The sequence below is a fragment of the Lissotriton vulgaris genome, chromosome 1_1 (genome assembly GCF_964263255.1).
Source record: "Lissotriton vulgaris chromosome 1_1, aLisVul1.2, whole genome shotgun sequence".
In the NCBI taxonomy this organism is placed as follows: Eukaryota; Metazoa; Chordata; class Amphibia; order Caudata; family Salamandridae; genus Lissotriton; species Lissotriton vulgaris.
This window is the reverse complement of record NC_141685.1, coordinates 833,925,505-833,946,455: the sequence shown is the minus strand read 5'-3', so window position 1 is coordinate 833,946,455 and position 20,951 is coordinate 833,925,505.

Here is a 20,951-nt window from a genome sequence, read left to right as displayed (position 1 = left end):
CATGATTCACGTGGCTGGGGAATACGGGTACAGGGTGTCCTTCTACGGAAAGGGCGGGCTCTGTATTGACCAATTTCAATCATTTTTTGAGGGTTTGTTAGGGCGGACAAGGTCACCGCCGTCTATAATCATAGTCCATCTTGGGGGCAACGATTTGGTGGCCACTGGTAGACGACTTCTTCTTGAGGCAATGCTTTCCACAGTAAGTTGGTTGGCAAGAAGAGTTCCAGGGTGCACAATTGCATGGTCCCATATGATCCCACGAAAAGTGTGGCGGGGGGCTATTTCGGTTTCTGCTCTGAATCATTCAGTAAGAAAAATTTATAACAAAGTGAGTAGATTGTTTCGTTCACGTACACTGCATTCTGTTTCGCATGGTTGTATTAAAGGGGACAGTATGTATTTGGGGGATGGTGTTCATTTGTCCCGGGTGGGGAACGAGTTACTCATAGGAGACCTCATAGCTTGGTTAAAGAGTTTATAACATGACCTTTAGGCAGGAGTGTTGTGGGGGGTCCGGATAGCCGGTCAACTATCCGGCCTGTGGCGGTAAGGTCATGATCGGTGAGCAGTAATTGGAAGATCCCTATGGGGGGGCGTCACCCATTACGGATGGGAGCGCTCGGGGGAGGTGGCCATTGGCCCCTCAACGGGGAGGCGGTCCCGTCTAAGGATAGGCCGCCGGAAGGAAAGGAAAGGTGGTCAAGGCCCCTTCCTGGATAGGAGGGGCTACGGGCCCTCCTGGGGAATTTCCCGGGGCCAGGACATCTGCGACGGCAGATGTGTAAGTTGTGTGAGGCTCGGGAGGGGGTTTACGCTACCTCTTAGACACCTCACACGAGTCCTCGGACGACCGTTAAATGGCGTTGAGTTTATTGGGGCCCCCGTCAAGTCCAAGGGAAATTGGTAGATGCACTTGAGGTACGCCTCTGTGCGGTTGGCCCCCTCACAAGTGAGGGTGGTATTTCTGGTTTAGGGATCTGACACCGGTTATGACCTTGCCGTTGGCCCTTAACGTTAGGATGTACAATTTCAAATGAAATGTTTTGTAGGATGTTAGTTCGGCTAGGAGAACCTTTGTATTAGAGATCTGTTAAGGTTAGCCAAACATCGTAATGTGGAAATGAAATTGTACATAATATGAAACTGTTATTTTAATGTTTTGATTTTGTTTCATATTTTAATAAATACGGCCGGGAGGGTCACTCCCTCCCGCCTTCCAAAAGTTCAGAACCGTTTCCGGTTTCCCATCCTTGGGGATTGTGTTGAGAGGGGGTGATGGGTATCTCAGCCATATGGAAAGGGGCGACCATTCGGGTCCCCCGAACGTATGGTGGAGTACCTCGATCCCCCCGGGAAGCCATCTTGGGCGGGAGGCGAGTCTCGGCTGGTATGCCCGAAGCGGCGTAGCCGGGGCGCGCCTTTTCCCGCCCTGGAGTGGGTTGTCCTAGACACTGACGCGACCGGCCACGCCCTCGGAGGCAGGCGGGGGCGGGTTGACGCCCGCCCTGAAGACGGATAAAAGGAGCAACAAGCCAAGAAAGCTTCCTCTTGTTCCTGTGCTCTGAAGCTTCACCTCCCCGCTGCACGTGAGCTCGAGACGGAACGAAGAGCCAATTTTGACCCACCCACCAGCCCCTGAGGACAGCAAGTTGTTTTGAATAAAGTTTTGATGTGGTAACTCTATTTCTTGCAGGTTGTGATGATTGTCGTGATTTATAATTTTGAATAAGCAATAAAGATGGTCACTTTCAGATGTTTTTCGAATAAAGTAATTCTGCATTAGTGCTGATCAGTAATCATGCTTGTAATAACTTGCAATTGTTTTGTAGTTTAGTAATTTAGGTAGATTTGTCGTATTTATTGTCGGGCGGTAAGGTCATGATCGGTGAGCAGTAATTGGAAGATCCCTATGGGGGGGCGTCACCCATTACGGATGGGAGCGCTCGGGGGAGGTGGCCATTGGCCCCTCAACGGGGAGGCGGTCCCGTCTAAGGATAGGCCGCCGGAAGGAAAGGAAAGGTGGTCAAGGCCCCTTCCTGGATAGGAGGGGCTACGGGCCCTCCTGGGGAATTTCCCGGGGCCAGGACATCTGCGACGGCAGATGTGTAAGTTGTGTGGGGCTCGGGAGGGGGTTTACGCTACCTCTTAGACACCTCACACGAGTCCTCGGACGACCGTTAAATGGCGTCGAGTTTATTGGGGCCCCCGTCAAGTCCAAGGGAAATTGGTAGATGCACTTGAGGTACGCCTCTGTGCGGTTGGCCCCCTCACAAGTGAGGGTGGTATTTCTGGTTTAGGGATCTGACACCGGTTATGACCTTGCCGTTGGCCCTTAACGTTAGGATGTACAATTTCAAATGAAATGTTTTGTAGGATGTTAGTTCGGCTAGGAGAACCTTTGTATTAGAGATCTGTTAAGGTTAGCCAAACATCGTAATGTGGAAATGAAATTGTACATAATATGAAACTGTTATTTTAATGTTTTGATTTTGTTTCATATTTTAATAAATACGGCCGGGAGGGTCACTCCCTCCCGCCTTCCAAAAGTTCAGAACCGTTTCCGGTTTCCCATCCTTGGGGATTGTGTTGAGAGGGGGTGATGGGTATCTCAGCCATATATGCAGAGTGATTATTACAGTGTAAGCTTTGCCGTTTAAAAAGTCATAGTAATTTTCATTACATGAAAAAAAAATAACCACTGTTGAAGAAAAAAGAAAAAGTCGGCATTATAGCAGGCACTGGTGTATCTTTGAAAAGACATGCAACATTACAGCGCTTCTAGTTAAATAAGTCATGTGGTTGAAAGTGCCTGCATGTGAACGACTAATTACATGTTTGAGTACAGTCATTTCTATAAAGATTTAGGGGCAGATTAACATGCTCCGTGTGGCAGTTTTGCTTCACTTGTCACATGTTAAAAGTGATGCTAAAGTGGCGTAAGGGGATTGTAAATCTGCCCGACATTTTTTTGCCGTCTCAAAGGCATTTGTAAGTGAAAGGGAGCGACTTAGTTTTATGACTGTAGGAGGTACTGAGCCGCTGGTATCTATTTATGTGAAGAAATTTATAGAATTGAAAGACTGAAAAAACGGGAAAGGTAGACTAATTAATTCGTGCATTAGCCATGTTGCAGTTGTGGCTTTGGATACTAAAAAGGGAAAAGTGTTTAGGCGTTGAATGTGGAACATTGAAAAAAAACGTGTGTTATGGAAAGCAAACGTGGTTTGAAAATGAAATGTAAAGGTTTAAAGCAGGGGTCTCCAAAGCGGTCCTGGAGGGCCAGATCCATGCCAGATTTTAAAAATTACTACATGTATTTCAATGGGGATATCCAAAAAATATGGCATGGATCCGGCCCTTCAGGACCGGTTTGGAGACTCCTGGTTTAAAGAGAGAGGAGAAAATTAAGATAGTTTCAGGGCTTTAAGTTGGCCGGGTCTGTTCGAGTATCAGCACAGGCAGTTTCTTAAAGGTAGGCTTGCTGTGTATTGGGCTGCACTTTTGAGGCCTGGCGTAGGCAGACTTTTTAGTTAAGTTGTGCAACTATTAATTTGTGTCAACGGTATTAGTACTTAGTTGCTGTAGGTATGATGTTACGTGTTGTACCATACCTATATGTAAAAAATTAGAGGGCAAAATTTACAGTTTGGTTTGTGGCCGAGAGCTGCAATGGTGGGTGAGAGTTCAGAGGGGAAAGTGGTGGGGGTAAAGGGAAAAAAAGAGTTGTGAGTTAAGATTATGCAGAAGTTCTGCTGTTTACTTTATATATTTTAGTGTGTCTGGCTCGCCCTCTGTATCTCTGTCTACTGTGCAGTTTTTCTCCATGTTGCCTATTCTTTGATTTTTACTGTTGCTGTCTCTCATACATTTTCTCTCTATGCAGTTGTTGTTCTCCCTCATATGGGCCATTAATTATGAAGGCATGCGCCGCCGGTGCATCACTTTTAACATGGGAAAAAGTGACATATCTGTGGCGCAAGGCTTTCATAAATGAGACACTTTGTGTCCTATTCTTTTTGTTTCTCTTGGTCTCTTTGTGTTGGTTGTGCTTTTCACTATATTTATTCATTTCTGTGATTGTTTTATTTTTGGCCTGGAAGCACTCTTACCTTCACTGTCCCTTGTGATATCTCTCTCCTCGTGCTCTTTTTGTATGCTTCTCTGTGTCCTGTTCTCAGTCTTCCTCCTAGATTTTCTGTATGGTGGTGTATATCTCTTTTCCTCTTATTCACTCTTCTTCTCTCCGTCTTTCTCTCTCTTCTGTTTTGTTTGTCCATCTCTGTGTTCCTTCTGTTCTCTTTCACCCTATTGTAGTATTTGCCTGCTGTCCTCTCTGTCTCTGTAGCTCCTGTCTTTTGTCTTCTTTGTTCTCTGTCTGTTATTTCTACTTTGTGACTTCGTCTGTATGGTCATCTTTTTCTTTATTGTACCTTCCCTTTCTTTCTTGACTTTTCAGTGGTGGTGTTATTTTTCTGCCTATCCGTTTGTGCTTTGAATGCTAGTCTGTCTCTTTATGTTCCTCTTCCTGCTACTGCCTCTCTCTTTCCTGTAGTCTGTATCTCTCCTGTCCTGTATCTATTTTTTACTCTATATTTGATATTTTATTTTATATTTAGTTATGTCATGTGTTGAATAAACAATTATTGAACTTAGTTAGGCATTAGGATATCTAATGGTAGAGAATCTTAGGGAATTTATCTGTTATGCTTGTTCTTTGCTACATTGGCTCTATGTTGTGTAATAAATATGTCTGTAATATGTTAATTAAATTTCATTATTCTCTTTTTTTATAGTGTTTGGTGCTGAACAGCTTAACCTGCCTTCCACTTCGCTGAATTTCAGAAATTATATTCTTTTTTTCAGGTGAGTTGGTATTTTTGAAAGGCAATTTTTTTGGGTGCACATTAAAATAATAAAGAAGATTTTTTAAAATATTTGTAAAGTTTCGGTTTGGACCATGATTTTATCTTCTATTTTTGCCATGTCTGTATCTGCTTGTACGAGATATGTATTTTGAGATATTTTTCCACTGACAGTTGAAATTATCTTTTTATGGGCCTGGTGCATGTGTTCTTTTTGATGGAGTTCTGGTTTACGTATCATTTGAGTATAATTCTTTCTGGTTTCCATGGAATAATTCTTGTGAAGTGTTCATTATTTTTGAAATCAGGCTGTATTATCTTTGGCAGTCATTTTTCTTCATTTACAGAGGGGTATTATGATATGGCTCTTGGTGTGATGGGTATCTTTCCTGTATATCTCTGACTGTTTTACATATATTTGCAGAGCTTTATTATGATGTGGTTCTTCATGGTTAGCATGAAATTTTGTATATGCTATGAAATTCACATGCTGAGTATGCTGTTCAAACATAAAAGCAACTGTCTCTGTGGGAAGTAGTAATCTGTTAAGTGAATGTTATGGTTTGTACAATGTGAGCTTTCCCTTCAGAGTGTATATAGTTTGAATAGCACTTTGTAGTGGTGAACTCAGAAAATGGATCTCTAAAAATTAATTATAAAGTTTATCAATATTTCTGATATCTAGAAAATCTAAAAACAAATTTTACAGTAAAATGTCTTTTTACAGCAGTAATTATTTAATGCAAAAAAAGGAACAGTGTAATGTTTAGGGTTATACTGCCAATTTGTTTTCAAAACAAGAGGAAGGTGCTATCTTAATATATGTAGTTAATAAGTTAGAAATTATAAAAATATATGTAGTTAAAAAGTTAGTAAAGGTACTTTTAAGTTATATATTTATGAAAAAGATATAATTTAGTCTTTATATTTCTTTAAAAGGATACAGAAGATCGAACAGTAAATAGAGATGGAGAATTGTTCTCAACAAAAAGAAATTGAATTTGAATTTGAAATTATTAATGAACTGATGGACGAGTTATTAGAAGCAGTGTTTCAGGAGGAAATAAAAAATGAAAATGATGACTTTATGGACATTTCATTGGACTTTGCTTACTTAGAGATGGTGGAAGGGGATGAGGAGTGTTTTGAAGATGAGGACTATGAATTACAAGAAGTACCTGATGACGTTATGCTTGAAGTTCTTTTAAATTATGAACTTTTAAAGGAATAAAATTATTTTTGATAGTAGAGCATTCTTGAAGACAGTTTTCTTGTCCTATTCGTCGTTCATCTGCTTTATGAGAGTGACAAGACATGTTCTCATGAAGTGTAGAAGAGATTATAGTAAAAAAGATTAAAGCACTAGGATGACCGATAGTTCTTGAAAAAAGTGTACTGTTTGTATGCTTTAAAAAATAGAATTAGAAAATACGTCTATAATGTTAACACAGCTATGGACTGTCATAAATTTAGAGCCAACATTCACTACAGGATTTCCTACTCTGTTCAGAGTCTGTTTCTTTGTCTTTATTCTACTTAGAAAATGAATCTGTGGTTTTAATTTGTATGTTATATGCTAGTAGCCAACTATAATATTTGTTATGTTTGTGTTTTACAGATTGTCATTTTCATCAGAAACGTAAATTAGTATGCCGACCAGAAGTGAAAAAAGAAAGCTCTATAAACGGACATACAATTTGAAGAAGAAATAAATTCAAGAATTATCAAAACAACAAAGGACGGATAAAAAGAAGCGTGCTCCTGGTAAGAAAACCAAAGCTTTTTTAAGAAGATTATGTCAAAGGAAAAGTGTTATCGATAACGTTCAAAAGGAAAAAGAGTTATCAGTATGGAAAAGGAGAAATGGAACAAAACATAAAAATGTTTCTGGAATCAGCAGAGAGGAAAATTTTTATAGTAAAACTCGGACGAATCAGTTTACGGAAATCAGGAAGCGTATGTTTTATAACAGAGTAGTTTCGAATTTATTAAAAAAGGAGAAACTTTGTAAAAGAAGATCTGCTTTTTATAAGAAGAAAGAACATATAGAGGGTGTTGTTCAGCGCGCGTTTGAGACAAAAAGAAAATTATTTATTTTAGTACTTAATAGATTAAATACACTAAATAAGGCAATCCGAGTTTTAAAAGCTAAAAGTAAATGGAAGAGACACATAAATAGAAGTAATTTTTGTAAAGTGTTTTCTGGGAAGTGGATGCATACTTCAACTTCTGAGCCATTTTTTAATGAAGAGAGTTACTTTCAAAGTAACAATTTGTTGCATGCAGTTGACACCAGTGGTCGAGCATATGAGGTGAAGGATGGTTGTGCAATTGAGAAAGAGAAAATTGTGGTTAGAAATGCAGAAGAGGTGATGGCTGGAGAAGTTTTAGAGGGACGTCCTAATGTTCCTGTTTACAGTTGGAATTGTAGTAGCATTTGTAGTGTACGACAGGATTCAATTGATTTCTTTTGCAATTTCTTACGTAAGTACACTAAGGAAAGTCTTAAAAAAAAATTTATGTTGCAAGAATTAGATCATTGCAGAGTGCGAGAAAAAATAGGTCTGCAAGGCCATTCTCTGTTTCATCACTTCAGGATGTTAGCAGTACATCATACCAAAATGAGAAAATTAGTGAGAAAGTTGTATTATGCAAAAAGTCCAGCACTTAAACTTAAACAGTTAAATAGTGCTCTTTTGCATGGATGTGAATTAGATGTTAACACCTTGGCTGCTAGGTGTTTTCCCCTCCTGTGCTGACTTTGGATGATTCCCATTGTTCATGACGAGCTCAGCTCGTCATCAGCACAGCTCACCCGTGCATCATGACGAGCTGAGCTCGTCATCAGCATCGAAAGGGTTAAGAAGATTTGTGGAGAAATTGAGGTAAGTTATTTTGGTCCAGAGGAAGATAATGCAGAAACTGATATAATTATAGAAGGAAATGTGTTAGAAAATGTTGGAAATGTTAATATTGAAAATTTTGAACAAGAAATAACAAAGTTTAAGGTCATTGCAGGTGAGAAACCAAATTTTCCTTGTGTGTGTTGTCGACACATTCATTACAAAAGTCAAACTAGGTTAGTTGATTTATATTTAAAAAGTGAAGATGAAAGTAATAGTCAATGGAAAGATTTTGCAACTTATTTGTTGGTGGAAAACTGTTTTGATTTGGGTTTTGAGCAACGTATTTGTAAATATTGTTATAATAAATTAAATGAAAATAGAATGCCTGCTAGAGCTGTCCATAATAATCTTGAGTTGATAAATATTCCATCGGAACTGATGGATTTAAATACTTATGAGACTATTCTGATTCAATGTGTACATCCTTTTCAGGCTATTGTTCGTATGGAGCCTAAGACTGGCAAATTAAATCCTTCGGATTTACAAAGAGGATTAAAGGGTAGAGTTGTATATTTGCCACTTGATTTAAAAAAAATATGGAAACAATTGGTGTTGAAAATGTAGAAGAGGAACCTCTAGTTATTCTAGTTAATGGTGTACCTACAAAGAGTAAGAAAATCTGGCAAGATTTAGTGGATGTTAGAAAAGTCAAAAAGGCAATGTTGTATTTAGTCCAAAATAATAAGTACTATAAAGATGTATACGTAGAAGAAGAAGAAGTAAGTGAAGAAGAGGACAATGATTTGTCTATTGGACAAATCGAAAAAGTTGACTTATCCAGAAGTGAAGAAATGTATGAGCATTACAGTGTTCATCCACTGCATTCCAAAGAAGCAATAGGGAATGCTATTGAATTATTTCAGATGAAAAAAGCAAAAGGAAATCCTATTAGTGTATGGGAAGAAAGTTTGGAAGGTCGTTGTTTTCCACAGTTATTCCCTAAAGGTGAAGGTACACGATATGATGATCAACCTATGCAGATTCCTGCATCTGAGTACCGGACAACAAGATTATATGCAGAAGATCCGAGGTTTCACCAATGCATTCCATATTTGTTTCATCTTCTGTTTGAGAGTGACCTATCTGGTCTGTCTTATGCAGTAAACCATATCTTAAAAAGTGGAGTTCATCTGCAAAATATTTCAGCAAAGGAATTTATGGATAAAGTGCAACAGAAAGATAGGGTTTTGGATTCACACCTAATTATTTTAATGGCTTGTCAGCGTGGTACTAATGAGTATTGGTACCGTCGATGGAGCTTTGAAGTGCATGCTTAGAAACTTAGGAGCACCTACATGGTTTTTAACTCTAAGCTGTGCAGAGTATGCTTGGGAAGATTTACTTGAATTTGTTCGGGAGGCGAATGCAAACATAGAAAATATAAACTACAAGACACCTGGAGAACTGTGTTTGTTAGATCTGGTTAATGTTTGCAGATATTTTAATCATAGATTTGAAGCTAAAATGTCTTTTATTACACACAAGAAAAATCCGCCTCTTGGTGAAGTACTGGATTTCTTTTAGAGAAAAGAATATCAAGCAAGAGGTGCTCCTCATATTCATATGCTGTTATGGATCAAGGATGCTCCTAAATTTGGAACAGACTCGGATGAGACTGTACTGTCTTTTATTGAACAGTATGCCACTTGTGACATACCTAATAGTACAACTGATAAGGACTTAAGAGGAAAAGTGTTACGCTTTCAAAGTCATCGTTGTGGAAAATATTGTCGGCGAAAATTCAATCAAAGAGTAAATTCTACACCAAATGTCGTTTTGGATTTGCATGACCGGTACTTTCAAAAGGAAGAGTCAACAATTTGATGTCATCTTTGCGACATAACATCAGAAGAAGGTCACGTAAAAATACGTACAATTTAAGAAGAGGTGAAGAATCCAAATATATAAATGACTATAACCCAGTAATTTTGTCCATGTGGAATGCTAACATGGACATACAATATGTTGCAGACAACTCTATTGCTGTAGCTCGATATGTAACGTCTTACATCACGAAATCAGAAAAGACGGAACTGAAGGAGATGTGGGAAGACATTTCTCATGAAAAGAGCCTAAGCAAGAAATTGTATACGTACAGTTTGAAGATGTTGTCTCATCGAGAAATTGGAGCATATGAATGTTGTGATCGGTTATCATCAGCAAGTCTTTATGCAAAATCAAGGACTATTCTCTGGCTGAGTTTGGGTCTTGCAGAAACACGAAACCGTGTTCTGAAACCTGTGCAAGAAATTGAATATTTAGCCCAGAAAGAACCAAACAGTACAGACATTCTGAAAACAAATATGTTGGATACACACTATCCAAATAGAAGTACTCTGCTTGAAAACATTTGTCTGTATGAAATACTTCAAAACTACACTTTTAAAAGGAATATTACAGAGAATATTGATAAAGGTGTACACGCTGTAATTGGACATGAAGCATGTCTGGTGAAACAAAGAAAAGGACACTTGATTAATCATCGAAAACTGAGTTGCGATACACCTGACAAAAGAGAATTTTACTATTTTGCTCTTTTGCAACTCTTTAAACCATGGCGTACAGAAGAGGAACTACTTGGTGACTTTGATAGTTATGAAGATTCATTCAACGCATCTAAAAATAGTATCGAATATCCTGCTTTTAGTAATTATCTTCAAATGTTGAATGATGAAATAGAGGAAGAAGCAACAATTGCAGCAGAGATTGCTAGAGATAGTTCACAAGGTAGTCAAAGTTTGTTTTCATTAAGTCAAGATCCACTGGGAAAACCAATTATCCAAAATGAAGCAGCCACTGCCATGGATGAGGTGGAAAGAGCAATGCAGCAAGGTCAAGAGGAAGTAATAAACTTAGAAGAATTAAAGAAGCAATTTAATCTTGAGCAAAGACAGATATATGATGAAGTGACAGAGCACATTGAGCATGGCTTTCGTCATGAGAAAAAAGATTGCTCATGTATGTCATTTGAACCTATTCGACTATATGTAAGTGGAGAAGCTGGAACTGGTAAAAGTTTCCTAATTAAAGGAATTACTACATATCTGCAGCAAAGAACTCAGTCAACACTGTCGTGTGTTGTTACTGCTCCAACTGGATTGGCAGCACATAATATTAAAGGTATTACTTTACATCGTTTACTGATGCTGCCAGTTGAACATGAAAATAAATTACAATATCACAAGCTATCTGGAGAAGCTTGTTTTGAAGTTTCTAGAGTCCATAAAAAAATTAAACTTCTTATTATTGATGAGGTAAGCATGGTATCCAATTTAATGCTTGCTTTTGTGCATTTAAGAATGCAACAGATACTTAAGACAGAGTATGATGTGTTATTTGGAGATAAACATGTCATAGTTTTTGGAGATCTACTGCAGCTAACTCCTGTGAAAGGACAGCCTGTATTTGAAACTGTTACGCATGAGGAGACCAGAAAGTGCCTGGGCAGTATTGGAAATGTTAATATATGGTCACATTTCAAATATACTGAACTGATTCAAAATATGCGACAGGCAAAGGATACTAAATATGGAAATATTCTTCAAGATATAAGGATTGGAAAACTAACTGAAGATGCAAAAGACACTCTACGAACACGATTACTTTCCAAGCTGTTTCCTAATGAAGATAATGTACCTGAGAAAATATATAGTAAAGAGGTAGCAGATAAGTCAGTCATATGCTTGATGCCAACTCTCAAAGAATGTTCAGTTTTTAATGAGAAAATGTTGAATTTAGAAAATCAAGAAATTAAGAAACGGGAAGCTAAAGATAGAATAGAGCATGAAGGTAGTACTATTGTTTTGTCTGAAAAGTTGAACTTAAAATTGGATTCTCTTCAGAAATCTATATCTAAAACTGCTGGCTTAGAGAAAAATCTGTATGTATGTTTAAATTGTCGGATAATTTTACGGAGAAATTTACATGTAGAAAGAGGATTGGTAAATGGAGCAATGGGTAATGTTGTTGGTTTTGTCAATTACTCAAATAGAGATGAGATTGAATTTTTAAGAATATAATTGGATGGAATTGAGGAAGTTCAACAAATTAGTCGCTGTTCAACTCGTTTTTTGCTTGTGAAAGACTTATACGTCCGTCGGAAGCAATTTCCAATTTGTTTAGCATATGCAGTGACTATTCACAAATCTCAAGGTTTAATTGTAGATTGTGCTTTGGTAAATATTGGAAGCACTGTATTCAAAGAGGGTATGGCGTATGTTGCTTTATCTCGAGTTAGAACTTTATGTGGACTTTATCTAATTGATTTTGATGAGACAAAGATTAGTGCAGATTTAAATTGTGTGAAGGAGTATAACAGGTTAAGAAGAGAATATGCTCCAATTTTACCTCAATATCCTTTAATTGAAAGGCGTATGGTTGGTCAGAAAAGGAGAAATGAGGAAAAAAAGCTCATGTTGCTTTACATAAGCTAGGAAGGCGTGGAGTATCCCACAGTAAAGAACAGCCATACATTAAGGTGATGCCAAAGAGGTTCCTCCAAGTATGCTATATATTCATGACTGCTTGCAAGACCTTAAATCGGACTCTTTTAAAGTAGTTCAGGCCTAAATGTGTTATCAAGAATCCTTTTATATTAGGCCCAAACCCGATCTAAATATATTTTTGGGAGCGAATTGCACACTTCTTCATTTTTTTAATGAGATTTTCTATTGAGCAATGCAGAGAACCAAAAGATAACATAACATTGGTCGTCAGGGAGCGACAGCACTCATATTTCCAAATTTGACGTACATATATCATTAATACATTTACACCTACATCATATATACAGTTAAGAACTGAAACCCTTCACACCAAGATATACACATCCTCGAATGAAAAATAAAACAGAGAGTCCGGAACACCCTATGTTCATAAACAGCGAGAAAGCAATTAATTACACTCTCCACATCTAAAACTACCCTAAAGTGACTATTGCCGGGTAATCATCAAGAATACGAGTAAGTCAGTTGGTTCATTAGTAGCTTTTTCCATTTACAAAACTTTGGCATTGTTACTACAGTACACATTTTTTTTCTCCCCCCCTCTTTGGGGTTTAAAGTGCAATGCATTAAAGTGCTTAATTTTCTAAAGTGCAAATGTGCTAAAGTGCTAGAATTCCTGTAATACAGCCAAGTTGTCAAAGAACTTACAAACCACTGCAAACCTTTTTGTTGCACCATCCCGTTTAGCATATGCTTCCTCAAATCTCCTTATTCTTGCCATTTTATTTACCCATTTTTGGTGAGATGGAGTATCTTCTGACCTCCAATTCTGAAGAATTAGTGAGCGTGCTACTGTAGAGCATATTGATATATACGTATCTTCAGCTTTTGTCAGATCTGACCTAGCTTTAGAGAGTCCAAAGAGAGCCACTTCTGTCTCGGAATTGATCTTTTTTTTAATTGACTGGCTCATTGCTACAAAAATGTCTTTCCAAAAGGTCTCAAGCTTCGGGCATGTAAAAAATATGTGAAGCCAGTCGCCTTGGGAGAGACATCAAAAGCATTTATTGCTACTTCCGGATAACATTTGTTTTGCTTTTTCAGAGTATAATAGGCCATCCAATATGACAAGAAGGCCATCCTTTTAAAATTGCTCCGTCCATCACCACCCCCTTTTGTACCGCTTTTGACTGCCATAAGTGTGGCAGGTATGCTCAGATGTGAGTCCCTTGCTCACTTTGCCACTGGATTCAAGCAAGCCGGGCTGAAGACGGCTGGAATGCCAGAAACCGGTCCTCGGAAGCTTGTTTCCGGTCCAGGGAAAACATGGCTTGGCAGTTCGGGCTGGACTGTTCCCATGAGGCACAGGGTCAGACTGATTTGCATATAGCCATGTCTGAACTGGGGTGGCAGAGCGGGCTAAAGAACGGTGATGGATTAAACCCAGATCTTTTGACTGGGTGTGAGTGTTTGATTGATTCAGATGCTCTGTCCATCACCACCCCCTTTTGTACCATCCTTTTAAAATTAGCCATTCTCAGGGCCTTGCTTCCTATTTGGGCTATAGCCTGCCATTCCTGATGAGAGAAGGAACAATTTGTCTCCTGAGTTATTTTCCCCAAAAATTCTTCAACCAAGGGAAGTGCCTTGTGCTTCATAAGTAAGGAATACCAATTTCCCACTCCCTTCAATTTTACTTTAAATGAAGCATTAGCCAGGGGAGTTGGAGCCCTGCTTAACGGGAATATATATATTTTTAATAAAGTTTGTAATCTGCATATATTCCAAGAACTCTGGCTTAATTCGGTTCCCTACCCTACACAGTACTCCTTCCCAGGGAATCACTGTATTACCAATGAAAAAGTGGCCCAGATTCTCAAAGCCAATATCTTTCCATTTCCTAACATGGCCAAACCCCCTACATTCATCCAATTTCAAAAAGGCAAACCCAGAGACGTTTGCCTGTTTAAAGTCAAGTCAAGTCAAGTCAAAAATTTGTATAGCGCACTACATACCCAGAGGGTTTCAAGGCGCTTAGGAAGGGGAGGAGGATTATTTATCAAATATCCACGTTTTAAGCTGCTTTCTGAACGCTAGGTGGTTCTGGGTGAGGCGAAGGTAAGCGGGGAGTGAGTTCCATGTTTTAGCAGCCAGGTATGAAAAGGATCTGCCTCCCATGGTGGTCTTGTTGATGCGAGGTACAGTGGCGAGGGCTTGGCTGGAAGAACGTAGTTGGCGGGAGGGGGTGTAGAAGGACAGTCGAGAGTTGAGGCAATCTGGGCCGATGTCGTAGAGTGATTTGTGTGCGTGGGTAAGCAGTCGGAAAGTGATCCTCTTATTGACGGGTAGCCAGTGGAGGTCTTTAAGGTGACCAGAGATGTGTTCGTTGCGTGGGATGTCTAGTATGAGCCTGGCTGAGGCGTTTTGGATTCGTTGGAGTTTCTTCTGGAGTTTAGCGGTGGTACCTGCGTAGAGGGTGTTTCCGTAGTCCAGTCGGCTCGTGACCAGAGCGTGGGTGACTGTTTTCCTTGTTTCGGAGGGGATCCAGCAAAATGTTTTTCTGAGCATGCAAAGAATGTTGAAGCAGGAAGAGGATACGGCATTGACTTGTCTGTTCATTGAGAGTGAAGAATCCAGGATGACGCCAAGGTTCCGTGCGTGGTCTGTCGGGATGGGTGCTTTTCCGAGGGCTTCCGGCCACCAGGAGTCGTCCCAAGCAGAGGGGGATGTACCTAAGATGAGGACTTCTGTTTTGTCTGAGTTCAGTTTCAGACGGCTTTGTTTCATCCATTCGGCAACTTCTTTCATTCCTTCGTGTAGGTTAGTTTTGGCGGTGTTGGGGTCTTTGGTGAGTGATAGGATCAGTTGGGTGTCATCCGCGTAGGAGATGATGTTGAGGTTGTGTTGGCGTGCGATGGCCGCGAGGGGGCTCATGTATACGTTGAAGAGGGTGGGACTGAGTGAGGATCCTTGTGGTACGCCACAGATGACTTCAGTGGCCTCGGACTTGAATGGTGGGAGGCGGACTCTCTGTGTTCTTCCGGAGAGGAAGGAGGTGATCCATTCAAGTGCTTTTCCTTGTATTCCGATGTTTCTGAGGCGCTGTAGAAGGGTGCTGTGGCAGACTGTATCGAATGCTGCAGAGAGGTCGAGGAGGATGAGGGCGACTGTGTCTCCATTGTCCAGTAGAGTTCGAATGTCGTCTGTTGCTGCGATGAGGGCGGTCTCAGTGCTGTGTTTTGCTCGGAAGCCAGATTGTGAGGGGTCGAGGGATTTGTTGGCTTCGAGGAAAGCGGCGAGCTGGTTGTTGACGGCTTTTTCGATGACAATGAGAGTCGGTTGGAATAGTCACGAACAGTCTTATAACAGGACTTTTTCAGTAGCTTAGATGTTTTTAAGAATACGGGGATTTGTGCACCGGCCTCTATAATAATTTTTTTGAAAAAATATGTGTCCATCTGGTCATTAGGTTCCACAAGGCATGCCGTAAGATCTAATAACACAGCCTCACAGTATGTGCGGATGTTTGGTAGGGGTAAGCCTCCCTGATTCCCTAAACATAGAGTCGATTTCCTTAAAATATTTAGCATTCATTTTTAAGGGTACATTGACAAACAAACATATATTTATAATGGAAGAATTGACATTTTTTAGAATGCTACGTGACTAATCAATGTCAAAGGCAAGAGGGACCATTTGTCTAATAAGGATTTAATAAGGATTCATTTTGATTCACCCAGCTATATAATTCAGACTGAATAATTGCTCTAAGTGGCACAAGACCCTAATACCCAAGTATCTAATTGGCTCATCTTTCAGGGCCTGAGTTCTTAAAATCGTGGGTAAGCAGTCACCCTTCGAGTTAAATAATAACATCTCCGTTTTCTTTTGATTTATTTTATAGCCTCCTATTTGTTCAAATTTGCTAAATTCTAAAAGGGCTTCTTCAACGATTTGTTTATCCGGGCAAAGTTACATAATTATGTCGTCTACAAATAATTTTAATTTTGGCATCCCTTGGCATGGAGCTAAAGTAAGGGAATTTCTACTCATTCTTTCAGCAAGGGGTTCAATGAAAAAAGTAAACAGAAGAGGGGACATCGGACACCCTTGTCTAGTGCTGCAGTTTATTTCCACGGTCCCTACTGCCTCTCCATTAACTATCACCCGGGCTTGAGCACCTTGGTAGATATTTTTTAGCATGTTTAAAACTTGAGCCGGAATACCGAATTTACCTAGACCAAAAAAAAGTGCATTCCAATTTACCAGGTCAAATGCTTTTTCAGCATCGACCATGGTAATGAGGGTGGGTAGTTTATTATTTGTCACATAATCAAGGGCTTGAATTAAAAATCGTGTATTTGTAGACATGTACCTGCCCAATACAAACCCAGTTTGGTCACAGTGAATAAGCTCCTGGGCAATAGGCGTGAAGCGTTGTGCCCAGTTTTTCATTAGTATTTTAAAATCTGCATTGAGAAGACTAACAGTCCTGGCTGCAGAGCTGTGGAATTCTCTATCGTCCCACATCAGCGAAATTGATGAGCTGTTGAAATTCGGGAGAGCTATCAAAACGCATCTGTTCCCCAATCCCTCTTAGGATTCTGGTTAGTGTGCTTCCTCCATCTTTCTGTTGTGTTGATTCCCTTCCAGAAGAGCCGGGACGCCTCTTTGCTGGGGCATCTGTGCGCTATAGAAGTGTTAGTAACATAACATAACATATGAGTTAATATCTTTACCATTTTTACCCTTTTTAACAAAACTGACCAAAATAGATTCCTTAAAACATTGAGGAATACCGCCTCCTTGGGTTATGTTGTTAAAATGATTTACCAAAAACAGGGTCAGTTCTTTTGAAAAAGTTTTTAAAAACTCAATTGGAACGCCGTCAGCACCTATAATCTCTTGTTCAGAGATGTCTAGCAGGAGCTGTTCCGACCTAAGCCCTGAAAGAATAGGAAGCTGATTTGACTTGCTCCAGCTTTATATCTAGTTGTATATAACTGGGAGTAATGATCTAAATAAGACTTGAGCTATCTCCTCTTTGCCAGTTACAGACAATCTAGTTTTAGGATCTGTAATTTCTGTAATGGTGGATGCCTCCTGTTTGGTTTTCATGCTACCAGCGAGCAGCTTGCCTACCATCTGGCTCTCCTCATATACGCGCTGTAGATAGGTCCTAGAGCTAGCAATCTCTTCCAGAGTAAATAACTCTTTTAACTCACATTTGGCCCTATCTAGCTTTGCTTTAGCGTCCCCTATACCTGCAAATAATGCATATCTGATTTGTGTTGCTTCTACTACGGCCTGCCGGAGTTTTAACATTTTCTCTTTCCTTGATTTAACTGAAGAGGCGGATAGTGCAATCATTCGCCGACGAAGGGCTGCCTTAAACGCCCCCAAAACTGAGAAAATTTCTGCCGTATCCATGTTAATCTTAAAAAATTAAACAATCCAATCTTTTGTATCAGCCACCCATTGATGGTCCTGCAATAGCAGCCGATCCATCTGCCACCTGGATCATGGCCTCTTATTTACCCCAATTTCTATACTAAGTTTAATGAGAGAATGGTCAAAAAATGGATTAATATCTATATCAGAGGTTGTACAGCCCAGAGATTGTGGTATTAAAAAAAAATCAATTCGAGAGGCCGTATGGAAATGATAAGAATAGCATGAGAAATCCAATTTGGATGGATTTGGAACACGCCAAGGATCCATCAAAATATGCTCCTGTTTTAAAGCATCAATCACGTTTTTAGTTTTTGGTTTGAGCTCTTTTTTATTTTTATTCGAGGTATCTTTCTTTAAATTCTGAACAAAATTAAAATCCCCTCCCATTATTAATTTCCCGGGTACCCCCCTCAATAATTCACTAATTTTACACAGGGCAGTAGTGTCATCCACAATGGGGCCATAGTAGTTGATGAAATGCAATATCCTACCATTTAATTTGGCCTCCACCCATATCCATCTCCCCTGAGGATGTCTCTTCACCTGGCCAAACTCCCATGTGAGACCCCGACAGAAGTAAATTGCTACTCCTCGCTTAGCCAATTGTGCAGAAGCAAAAAAGGCATGCAAATACATTCTTGGAAGAAATATTCTAGGAGAGTTAGTTTTTAAATGTGTCTCCTGTAAAAATAGTACTTGGGGTACAAAGGAAGCTAGCCATCTAATTCGGGCTCCATATTTTTGTTTGTTCAAAATTCCATTTATGTTGAGCAAAAGAATACTACATTTACTCATCATTAATATACCTATTTCTATAGGCCATACCAATTACATCAAAACTTTGCATACTGCTGCCCCTTATTCCAATCGAAGCCCTGCAACTGCTCATTTTACAACTGCTTTCACACCACACCCTTCAAACCCTTCCCTCCTCCCTAATGTGGTCTCTTCTGGTCCCGCAAACCACATTTTCCCTTTTCCACTTGAGGGGTGCCCTGGTCCTGCACCCTAGGTGAGCGCCCCCAACCCCCAAACCAAGAAAAAGACCTGTGGATAAGAGCTATACCACATTATACATATTCGTAAATCCAGTGAAAGCAGTTTCATCTCGCAGTAGAGATATCTCTCAGCAATTCCAGAGCCTCTTCAACCCGTGAGCATATGAAATTTACCTTTAGCCAACACCCTTAACTTGGATTGTTGCGCAATGGATGCCTGAGCCCCCTGTGCTTTAAAAACAAGAGCTTGACAAATTCCTTGCGTCTATGGGCTACCGTTGCTGACATGTCCGAGAAAATCCGACATTTTGAGCCCTTGTCAATAACAAATTGTTTCTGTTGAATTGCTTTAGTTAACACATCTTCTTTGATTCTAAAATCTGTGAAATAATTCAAATTGTACGAGAGTATTTGGACTTCAGAATAGGATGTGCCGGGACCTGATGTGCCCTGGTTATTGTAAGATCCCCGAAAAGTCAGGGAGTACTTTTTGCTTAATAAATGTTTCAACCCAGTGAAGGGTTTTGGTACCATCTTTCCCTTCCACGATGCGAAGATTTGAGCGGCGTGAGTGATTTCCAACTCCTCTACTTCAGACTAAGGCGATCTTTTCGACTGTCACCTCATGGGAAAAGCTATCTCATGTGCCTGGGACTTTTCATTGCCCGGATCTCCTCCAATATCAGATTAAGCAAATCTTTCACTTCCATCTGCTGCGAGTTGACCATAGGGGATGGCAGATCCTGATTTTCTTGTGGTTTCTCTTGCAAGTTTTTATTCCCATTCTTGCTCCACTGGTTTAGAGATACCTGAACCTTCTCCTGGAATAGACCTGACTGATCCTGTATTCGCTGTGGGCTTTCTCGCTGTTGTTCTGGGCTATTTATTGCCACAGAAGATTGAAGTGGCAAATCTGCCCTGGCCAGCTTTTTTACTGGGAGGGATGGTGTATTCTCTTTTCTTTGATCGGCTGTGGCAGACGGTATCGGGGCTGGAGACGAAACCTCGGCAGGTGGAGAAATATGCAACCTTGCAAGGGAATCAATTGTTACAGCTTCATCTGGTGTTGCAGGAGGAATTGCAATTGCCAGTGAAAAAGATGGAATTGCAGGGGACTTTATAAGCGGAGATCTCTTTTTAGTGAATAACGGAAAGTCTTTGCTATTTTTTGACTCAGCCTTGTTGCTAGCTAGTATGGGAGATTCGCTAGGTCCCTCTTGAACTCCATCATGTAATCCAAGTTATAGTTATATTGAGTCCAACTAACTATAACGTGGGAATTTCAATAGTTTTATGTCAGTAAAATTTCCAGCTAACTATAACTGGTGTCAAACTTATGGTTTTTTCAGTGAATATATATATATATATATATATATATATATATATATATATATATATATATATATTACCTACTGGCGGTAGCCAGTAGGTATATATAGTTAGGATTTTTTCTCTATGGGATTTTTGAAAATTCTATGTCTAATAACTTTGGCGTTTGTGGACGGAATTGGCTGAAATTTTCAGGAAAATGGCACATTTTGTTTCTGAGCAGCCCCTGAAAATTCGGGGGGGGTTCGTCAAGGGGGGGCCGAGAAAAAAGGGGGGTCCCAAAATGCGTTTTTCCCATGTTCATTTCCATAGGGCGGTTGGCCTCACTTTTAGCTCGAACGACTGAATGGATTTGCACGAAACTTGGCAAAATTGTAGGGACTGTTAGCCCGATGTGCCTTTGCTAGGTCTCAATATATGTGCTCCAGTGGATTTTGAGAAATTAACGTTCAAAACAAGATATATATCTGTAACAGCGCTCCGGGCAGCGCTCCGGTTCGCGTACTTTTCGCGTAACGGAGCTTTGCGAAGCGAAGCTGATTGGCTCTCCGGTGTCTGTCAACATTCTAAACAGTCCGGAGCGGCCGCCATCTTGTCTCTCGGTAGGATCGAGAGACAAGAGGAGGCCAAAACAAAGGGGGAAATGAAGGAAAGGGGGCAAGGTAGACCCCTTCTGACCCCCTAGGATTGATGAGGGGGATATTATAGAGCCACGCGGGGCAAAAAAAAAAAAAAAAAAATCCGAATTTTTTCGCCGTAGAGACGCGTCTTGGTACGCGAACCGGGCAGCTAACCGTGCAGCTAACCGGCAGCGTAACGGGAGTCTGAGGAGTAGCTGATTGGCTGTCAACATTGTAAACAGTCCGGAGCGGCTGCCATCTTGTCTCTCTGTAGGATCGAGAGACAAGAGGTGGTGAAAAACGAAGGGGGAAATGAAGGAAAGGGGGCAAGGTA